We start from the raw sequence: 8,178 nt of genomic DNA on the forward strand, positions 1-8,178 counted from the left end.
GAAACTCATTTAAGAAATGGGAAAATTCCTCTTTCCTCCTTATTAATACTCTAAATCAAATGGTGAATGTCCTTATAAATTTAGAGACAAAAAAGAAGAGACAGACACAGTGAGTTACAGAGGGAAAGCCATGCGAAGACGAAGACTGAGATTGGAGCGACACATCTATAAGGCAAGGAACACCAAGAATTGTTGAAGCTACCAGAAGTTAGCAAAGAGGCATGGGACTGATTATCCTACATGCCTTCAGAATAAACCAATCCTGCCAACACCTTGATTTTGAACTTCCAAATTCCAGAACTACGAGAGAATTAATTTCTGCTGTTTTAAGCCAAGTTTGTGGTAATTTGTTATGACAGCCTTAGGAAACTAACACACGTGACATGTTACATTTGTTAAGCACATTCAAGGGCATTATTTTCATTGATTCACAAAAGCCATTTAAGAAAGATATTGTTTTGGTTTTACAGGTAAGAAAGCAGAATCCAGAGTGATGTGTTGACTTTCCTAAGATAGTATAGGGAGATATTTGGAGACCTAACCCAATGGAGATTCCTAGATATCTATGATCATTTGTTCACTCATCAAGTATTACTGAGTCTACTCTTTGTTCCAAATATTGTGCTTTGTTCGGGGAAGAGAATGTAATGAAGAAAAACTGCTAGCCATCAATTTGCTTGAAGTCTATGTCATGACACACAGAAAATAATGTATGCTTTGTAGAGCAGTACAATCATGAAGAAGGAATTTCCCAGTCACTTTGCAGGGGAAAAACTGGGTAACTGTGAACTATGGTCCCGGAATACCAGGATTAAGTCAAAGAAAGAGAAAAAAAAGGCTAAATTGATCTTAGGTTTAACAATAATTATTATTTGTAAAATGCAAATTTTTAAAATTTATAAAATGTACAAATTTTTAACACACTTTTATATAATAATCTCACTCACAATATATGTCAATGTAATTAAGTGATATATTCAAAGATGAGGAGGCTGGGCTTTAATAAGTTGATAAGGCTGGGAACTGAACTTGTATCCTTTTCCTTATATCCACATATACTGATATTAATATATTATATCAAACTGCCTGGAAATTCCCTATAGTAAATAACTTACACTTCCTTTATTTTATTTTCCATATCATAAAACCTTGCATCTCACACCCTTCCATATTAGCAATGATCACGATTATATAACTAGTTGCGTAATTTTTTTCCTGTAGCAGGATCTAATTCATGATTACGTGTTATACTTAGTTATGGTGTTTCTTTAGTTTTCCTTAATATAATAGAGTGCCTCGGTGTTCCTTATTTTTTTCTATCAATTTGACATTTTTTGAAGAATGTAAGCTGTTTCTTGTTTACTCATGATTAGATTCATGTTGTGCATTTGGTGGAAATATCATAGATGTGATTTTGGATGCATCTCAGTGCATCATATCAGGAGACATCTAGCAATGAGTACATCTAGGATCATGTAGCTCTTGGTTTGTTAAAACTATTTTCCACAAAGAAGAACCAGAGCTCCTTGGAGAAATGCCTGATTCTAGAGCTGGGTCTGAAAATATTCATAATAATCCTGGAAAAATTCATTATGCCAGAAGGTAACAAAGTTCTTAAATAATCATGATTACGGACAAAAGGACACAAAATCATTTTAAAAGGCTCTCACTGGACAATTGTGTGAAAATTTGAGCATTTAATTAAGTAATAATAATGAGTTATAGCCTATTGATTAAAATAAGAATGCATGAGTCTATTAAACACAAACAAATAAACAAACAATAAACAAAACAACTGTTCTTTTAAAGTAATATATATAGAAGACTTGCTTTTTAAAATAAAAATTACGAGGTCCAATTTGTCTAGTTCATTTACTATTTATTCATAGCAACTGCCACAGTGAATGACACACAATAAGTAATCACTATACAGTTATTCACTATATAAGGAATTGAATGAATTGGTGATTGACTATATGAGTAACATTATTGCTGTGATTTCATTCTTAGAAAATAGTGTGACCAAAGCATTTATTTTTTTAAGTCAAGTTACCCAGGTGCAAAATAAAGACTGGTGATATCTTAATACCTGAAAGCCAGATTGTGGATCAGATAGTCCCTTTATGTTCTTTCTAGATTTTTGAGTCTGTGTAATCCAGTTTGGTTTTCCTAAAGATACTTCATGGTATGCTAAAATCATTTCCTGGACTTTCTATTATTACAATAAAATACTCAAGACATAAATTAATGTCAAACAGTACTTTGTGCAATGTTTATTTAAATGTAACTGAGGTACACCTGTTTCTGTGGTTCATCGTTATATTTTTTATTACACTGAAAACCTCCTTGGTATTTTACACTTGGTATTTTACATTGATTGTTAAATTCTGAATTTATTTAAGTTTGGCCAACAATAATATTCATATTTCATGACTTTCTTCATGCAAAATTTGGACTATAATTAAAGTTATTTATAATTAAAGATTTAGTATTACAAGAAACAGTACAAGCGTGGACATTGAAAGGCTTAAAAAATGTATTCACTTGAAGAATAGTTTTGCTGATCACTCTATAAGTATGTTGACTTTTACATTGTAAGCCATTAAAAAACTCTGTATATTTTATAAAAAATCTAGCTCCCTTTATATCGTACACAATATTAGAGAGTTAAAGGGTAAATCAGTATACTAGCAATTATTAGGCACACACAGTGTCTCACATGGTTTATTTCCACTATATCTGTGAAACAGTTATTATCCACAGTTGTCAGATGAGAAAATAAAAGCTCTGAGAATGTACATAAACTGCTTATGACAATTATAGGCAGTGGAATAATCATTTGAACTCATATTTATTTGACTCTAAACAAATGTTTAACTCTTTCCTCAAGTTAAATAAAGAGCATTTCCATTTCCATTAATAGAAAAATTAAGAAAAGAACTAAAAATATTTAGAGAACAGAGAAATATAAGAAGCACGAATATCGAATTCTTTCCTATTTAAATATTTATTTTAGACTTCAGATTCTGCCTATAATGAAGTAACAGGGACTGGATTTAACATTTACACCATTAAAAAATTTAAAAACTAGGTAATATATTAAAAATAATTTTTAAACATTGGACATTGGGCAGCACAGAACTGTGGCCTCTGAGAGAAAGGAAACAAATAAAAGTGAGCACTATGTTATAAAACTTTTTTCCCAGAGAAACCTTCCAGATCATAGAGCAAAAGGAATATATTATTCAGAATTCTCCAAGAACCAGTAGCATGTGAATATTTTTATAGAAAGAGATTTATCTTAAAGAATTGGCTTGTGCATTAGGGAGGCCGGCAAGTCCAAAATTTGCAGTGTGGGTAGGCAGGGCGGAGATCCAAGGAAAAGCCAATATTGCAATTCAGGTCCTAAGGTTATCTGTTGCAGAATTCTTTGTTGCTAGGGGAGGGGGAGGCCAGACTTTTATTTATTTCAGGCCTTCAACTGATAGGATGATGCTTACCCACATTATAGAGAGCCATCTGCTTTACTCAAGAGTTCACTAATTTAAATAATTTCAATACAAAATTATAAACTAAAATATAAAATAAAGGAAAATCTAGATAAATTTGATTTTGTCAATGTCTTCTTAGATACAACACCAAAGACATGATCCGTGAAAAAAGGAATTGATAAACTTATCTTCGAATTTTTAAAAATTCTGCCTGTGAAAGAAACTGCTAAGAGATTCTAAAGGCAAGACACAGACTGGGAAAAAATATCTATAAATGACATATCTGATAAAGTACTGTTTTCCAAAAAATATATATATATATGTACACACACACACACACACACACACACACACACACACATATAAACTTTTAAATTCAACAATAAGAAAACAAACAACCTGTTTAAAAAATGCTCCATATCATATATCATCAGAAAAATGCAAACTTAAACAACAATGAGATATCACCACGTACCTATTAGAAAGGCCAAAATCTGGAACAAAGAAAACACCAAATGCTGATGAGGATGTGGAACAACAGAAACTCTCAAATATTGCTGGTGAGAATGAAAACTGGTATAGTTTCTTTGGTTTCTTACAAAAGTAAACATTCTCTTAATACACAATTTAGCAAGTGCTCTCTTTGGTATCTCCTCAGAGGAATTAAAAATGTATGTTTCCATGAAAACTTGCACATGAATATTTTAGCAGCTTTATACATAATTGCCCAAATTGAAAGCAACAAGATGTTCTTCAGTAAGTTAATAGATAAACAAACTGTGGTATATTTAAACAATGGAATATATCTTAGCCTATGAAAGAATGATCTATTAAGCTATGAAGACATATTGCTAAGTGAAAGAAGCCAATTTGAAAAGGCTATTTATTATATGGTTCTAACTATATGATATTCTGAAAAAGGCAAAACTATGATGCAGTAAAAATATCAGTAATTACCAGAGTTTAAAGGAAGTGGTGAATTAGTAGGCAGAGTACAGAGAATTTTTAGGTTAATGAAATTACACTATATGATACTATAATGGTAGATACATGTTATTATACATTTGTTCTGACCCATAGAATGTACAAAACCAAGGGTGAGTCCTAAAATAAACTATGGACTTAGGGTGATAATGATGTGTTAATATAGTAAATGTAACAAATGTACCATTCTAAGGGCAGATGTTGATAAAAGAGGAGGCTATACATGTGTGGTTGTTGTGGGTATATGAAAAATCTCTGAATATTCAATTTTGCTGTGAACCTAAACCTGTTATAAAAATAAAGTCTATTAAAATAATAGTAGTAAATAAAAATTGATCTTATCCAAAAACATCCTCACAGGAACATTCAGAATAATGTTTAACCACATATCTAAGGACAAGTTGACATGTAAAATTAACCATCACAAAGGGAAACACCAAGAAAAGTACAGCAGTAGCACTGATTTGAGAGGACAGAGATCAGAATTCAGTAAGTCCGAATTAACTGGAATTTGCAGGACAGAGTTATAGGAAAAAGGGATCTGTTCATAAAGAGCTCTAGAAATCTAGTTGGGTTCTCTTGGATTCTTACTAAGATGTTCATGTCTTGAGTGAATCTTCACAATGTTGGGAGATTAAGTGTGGCAAAGCTATGGGTAAATGGTTTCAAGAGCTTTCAAAAGGCCGGATATTGTTTAGATTTCCACCATACAGAGTGAAGCACATTTATTAATCACTTGGGTCATTCAATAAGGAACACGGAAAATTGAGTCCTTCTGAATTATTAGCAATGCATGGCTTAATTATTCTTATAGCAAAGTTTATTACACAGCTGCCATGACAAAATATATGATCAAGTCTCAAAGTATCATACAAACTTAATATCAAATAACTGAACTCTCTTATTAGAACCAATCCGGCCCTTAACAAAACAAAATTAAAAAATTTCAGACTCTTAGGACCATTTAGTGTACAATGTCTAGTATTCAACAAAAAGTTACTAGATGTGTGAAGAAGCAGCATAATGAGACTCATGATCAGAAAAATAGGACTCAATAGAAATAGACTCCAAAAGAGGAGAATGATGGAATTAGCAGGCAAGGATTTAAATAGCTATTATAACTACATTTATGTATTCTAAAAATTATGAAGATAATAAAAAAGAAAGAAAATATATACATAGAGAAATAAGCAAAATTATAGATCTGAAAAATATAATACCTAAAATCAAAATTCATGGGAATAAATTAACATTAAATTAGACACTGTCAAATAAATTTAATTAACTTGAAGGCAGGACAACAAAAGCAAAATTAAAACATAGAGATAATAAAAACCAATGAAAATGATGAGTTTCAGTGAAGAGTGAACTGTAATTGATAATTGCATTACCAGAAATGGTACAAACATTCGAATTAATAGACAGAAAAAGTTAAACTAGATTTAAAAAAGCAGGATCCAATTATATTCTCTCTACAAAAAAAAAAAAAGAAAAAAGAAGAAAAAACATTAAATAATAGAGTTAAAAGAAAAAGCATTGAAAAAGATATGTCATGCAAAAAAATATTAAGTCAGCCATTATGATAAGTGGCCTGGTATTATCTCAAAAATTAAACACAAAATTACCATATGATGCACTAATTCTATTCCAAGGTATATACCCACAAGAATTGAAAAAAGGTATTGAAATACTCATACATGAATGTTCATAGCAGTGCTATTCACAATAATAAAAGGGTGGAAGCAACCCATATGTATATCAATTATCGAATGGACAAAGACAATGTTTTACATACAATGGAATATTATTCGATCATAAAAAAGAACAAAGTACTGATACTTACTACAACATGGATGAGCATTATATCAAATGAAAGAAGCCAGACACAAAGGTACCTTGTTTTCATATGATTCCATTTATTTGAAATATTTAGAATAGGCACATCTTTAGAGAGAGAAGGCAGATTGGTGGTTTCCAGGGACTAGAAGAAAACCACGGGGTGGTGGGAAGTAATGGCTTAATGGGCATGGGGCTTTATTTTTGGGTGATTAAAATGATTTTTAACTACATAGCGGAAGTAGTTGTACAATTTCGGAATGTACTAAAGGTCACTGAATTGTACATTTAAAATGAATAATTTTATGTTATATGAATTTAGCCTCAATCTGAGTATTTAAAAAAAAAAAAAAAAAAAGAAGAAAGCTAGCGTGGCTACATTATTATCACATAAAGTAGCTCAATTTGAACTGCTTCAGAGCAATGGATAAATTACAATTTGTTCAAATACAGCCCGGCAATAGAAAATTGCAATGGATAAAGATGGTCATTTCATAATGATAAATGGATTAATTTATCAAGAAAATATAACAAGAACTGTTATGGAAATGTACAATAAGATATATTCTGTTTCACTCTGGAAAACAGACTCAGGATCAATGAATGTGAATCATAGGAAGTAGCTTAGTGTAAATAACATAACTAATGATAAATAGTTTCAACCGATGAATTAAAGGCAACATGGCTAAATGAAAGAATATAGCCTCAAGCCTGAATTAAAATCCCAGTTCTACTGCTTAGTAACATTATGACCTTGTATAATTTACTTAACTGCTCTGATCATCAATTTCTCACCTATAAAATAGTAATAATAAAACCTGCTTCCCAGTGATGTGAGAAATACATGAAATTATGTATGTAAAGAAGAATAAGAACCATAGTAAATGTTTAATAAATATAATTATAAACAACTACTGGAAGATATTGATATATTTCTACTGAAAGGTTCTGGTGTAAGTAAAAAATATAATACATTTCACTAGGGGAATGGAAATCAAAGTGAGGATGTAATATAAGAAATAAGATTTTTTCTAGTCTCTATCTCTGTTAGAGACACAGAACCCAGACAGAGTTTGCCTTCTTCTTTTTTCTTTCTCCTGCTTTCTGCTTCTCAAGTTGTCAGTTCTCAAGACAGCTCTAACATAAGTAAATGTCCCATAGTCAATATCATATTTTAAGTCCTTATTATCACTTCCCTGAATGATGGCAATACCTTATATCTACTCATCTCATTTCTCTAGTCTCTTCTGTTCTAAAAAACTTGACCAAGATTATATTTTAGAACCCAAGGTTTTTAATGGCTTATTATTTTTTAAGAAATTAATATTAAATTTCATAAGCTACATTTGAGAGCCTTTATGGCCTGTCCCCTACCCATTATCTATGGTGTTGTCCAGTCCAAACCTAAATACCTGCTCTTTTACCTCCATTCTTTGCTCGTCGTTATTTCCACCTGAAATGCCCTTCCCCATCATCTCTGAATGTCCAAATTCCAAGCCAAACTCACACATTCTATTCATATCTTTTATGAAATCCCTAACAGGAAATAATTTCTCCCCTCTGAATTTCCAGAGCACTTCATATCGATCTCTCTTCTAGAATTTATATTTTCTATGTTGGATCATCATTACTGATGTACATGTTTTATCTCCCCTTCTACACTATAAGCTCCATGACTAAAATGCCTATCTGACTCATCTCTGGATCTAGAAAAGTACCTTATACTTAGTGGGTATGCAATACAAATTTGATTTTATTAATTAATAAATCAATTAAACAATCAAATAAATTAAATAAATAGGATTTTTGTACTAAAAGCAATGTTGTAACTGAACCTTATAGGTCATTCAGTAGTTTCCTTTGTTTG

The sequence above is a fragment of the Pteropus vampyrus genome, unplaced genomic scaffold (assembly GCF_000151845.1).
Source record: "Pteropus vampyrus isolate Shadow unplaced genomic scaffold, Pvam_2.0 Scaffold14, whole genome shotgun sequence".
NCBI lineage: Eukaryota > Metazoa > Chordata > Mammalia > Chiroptera > Pteropodidae > Pteropus > Pteropus vampyrus.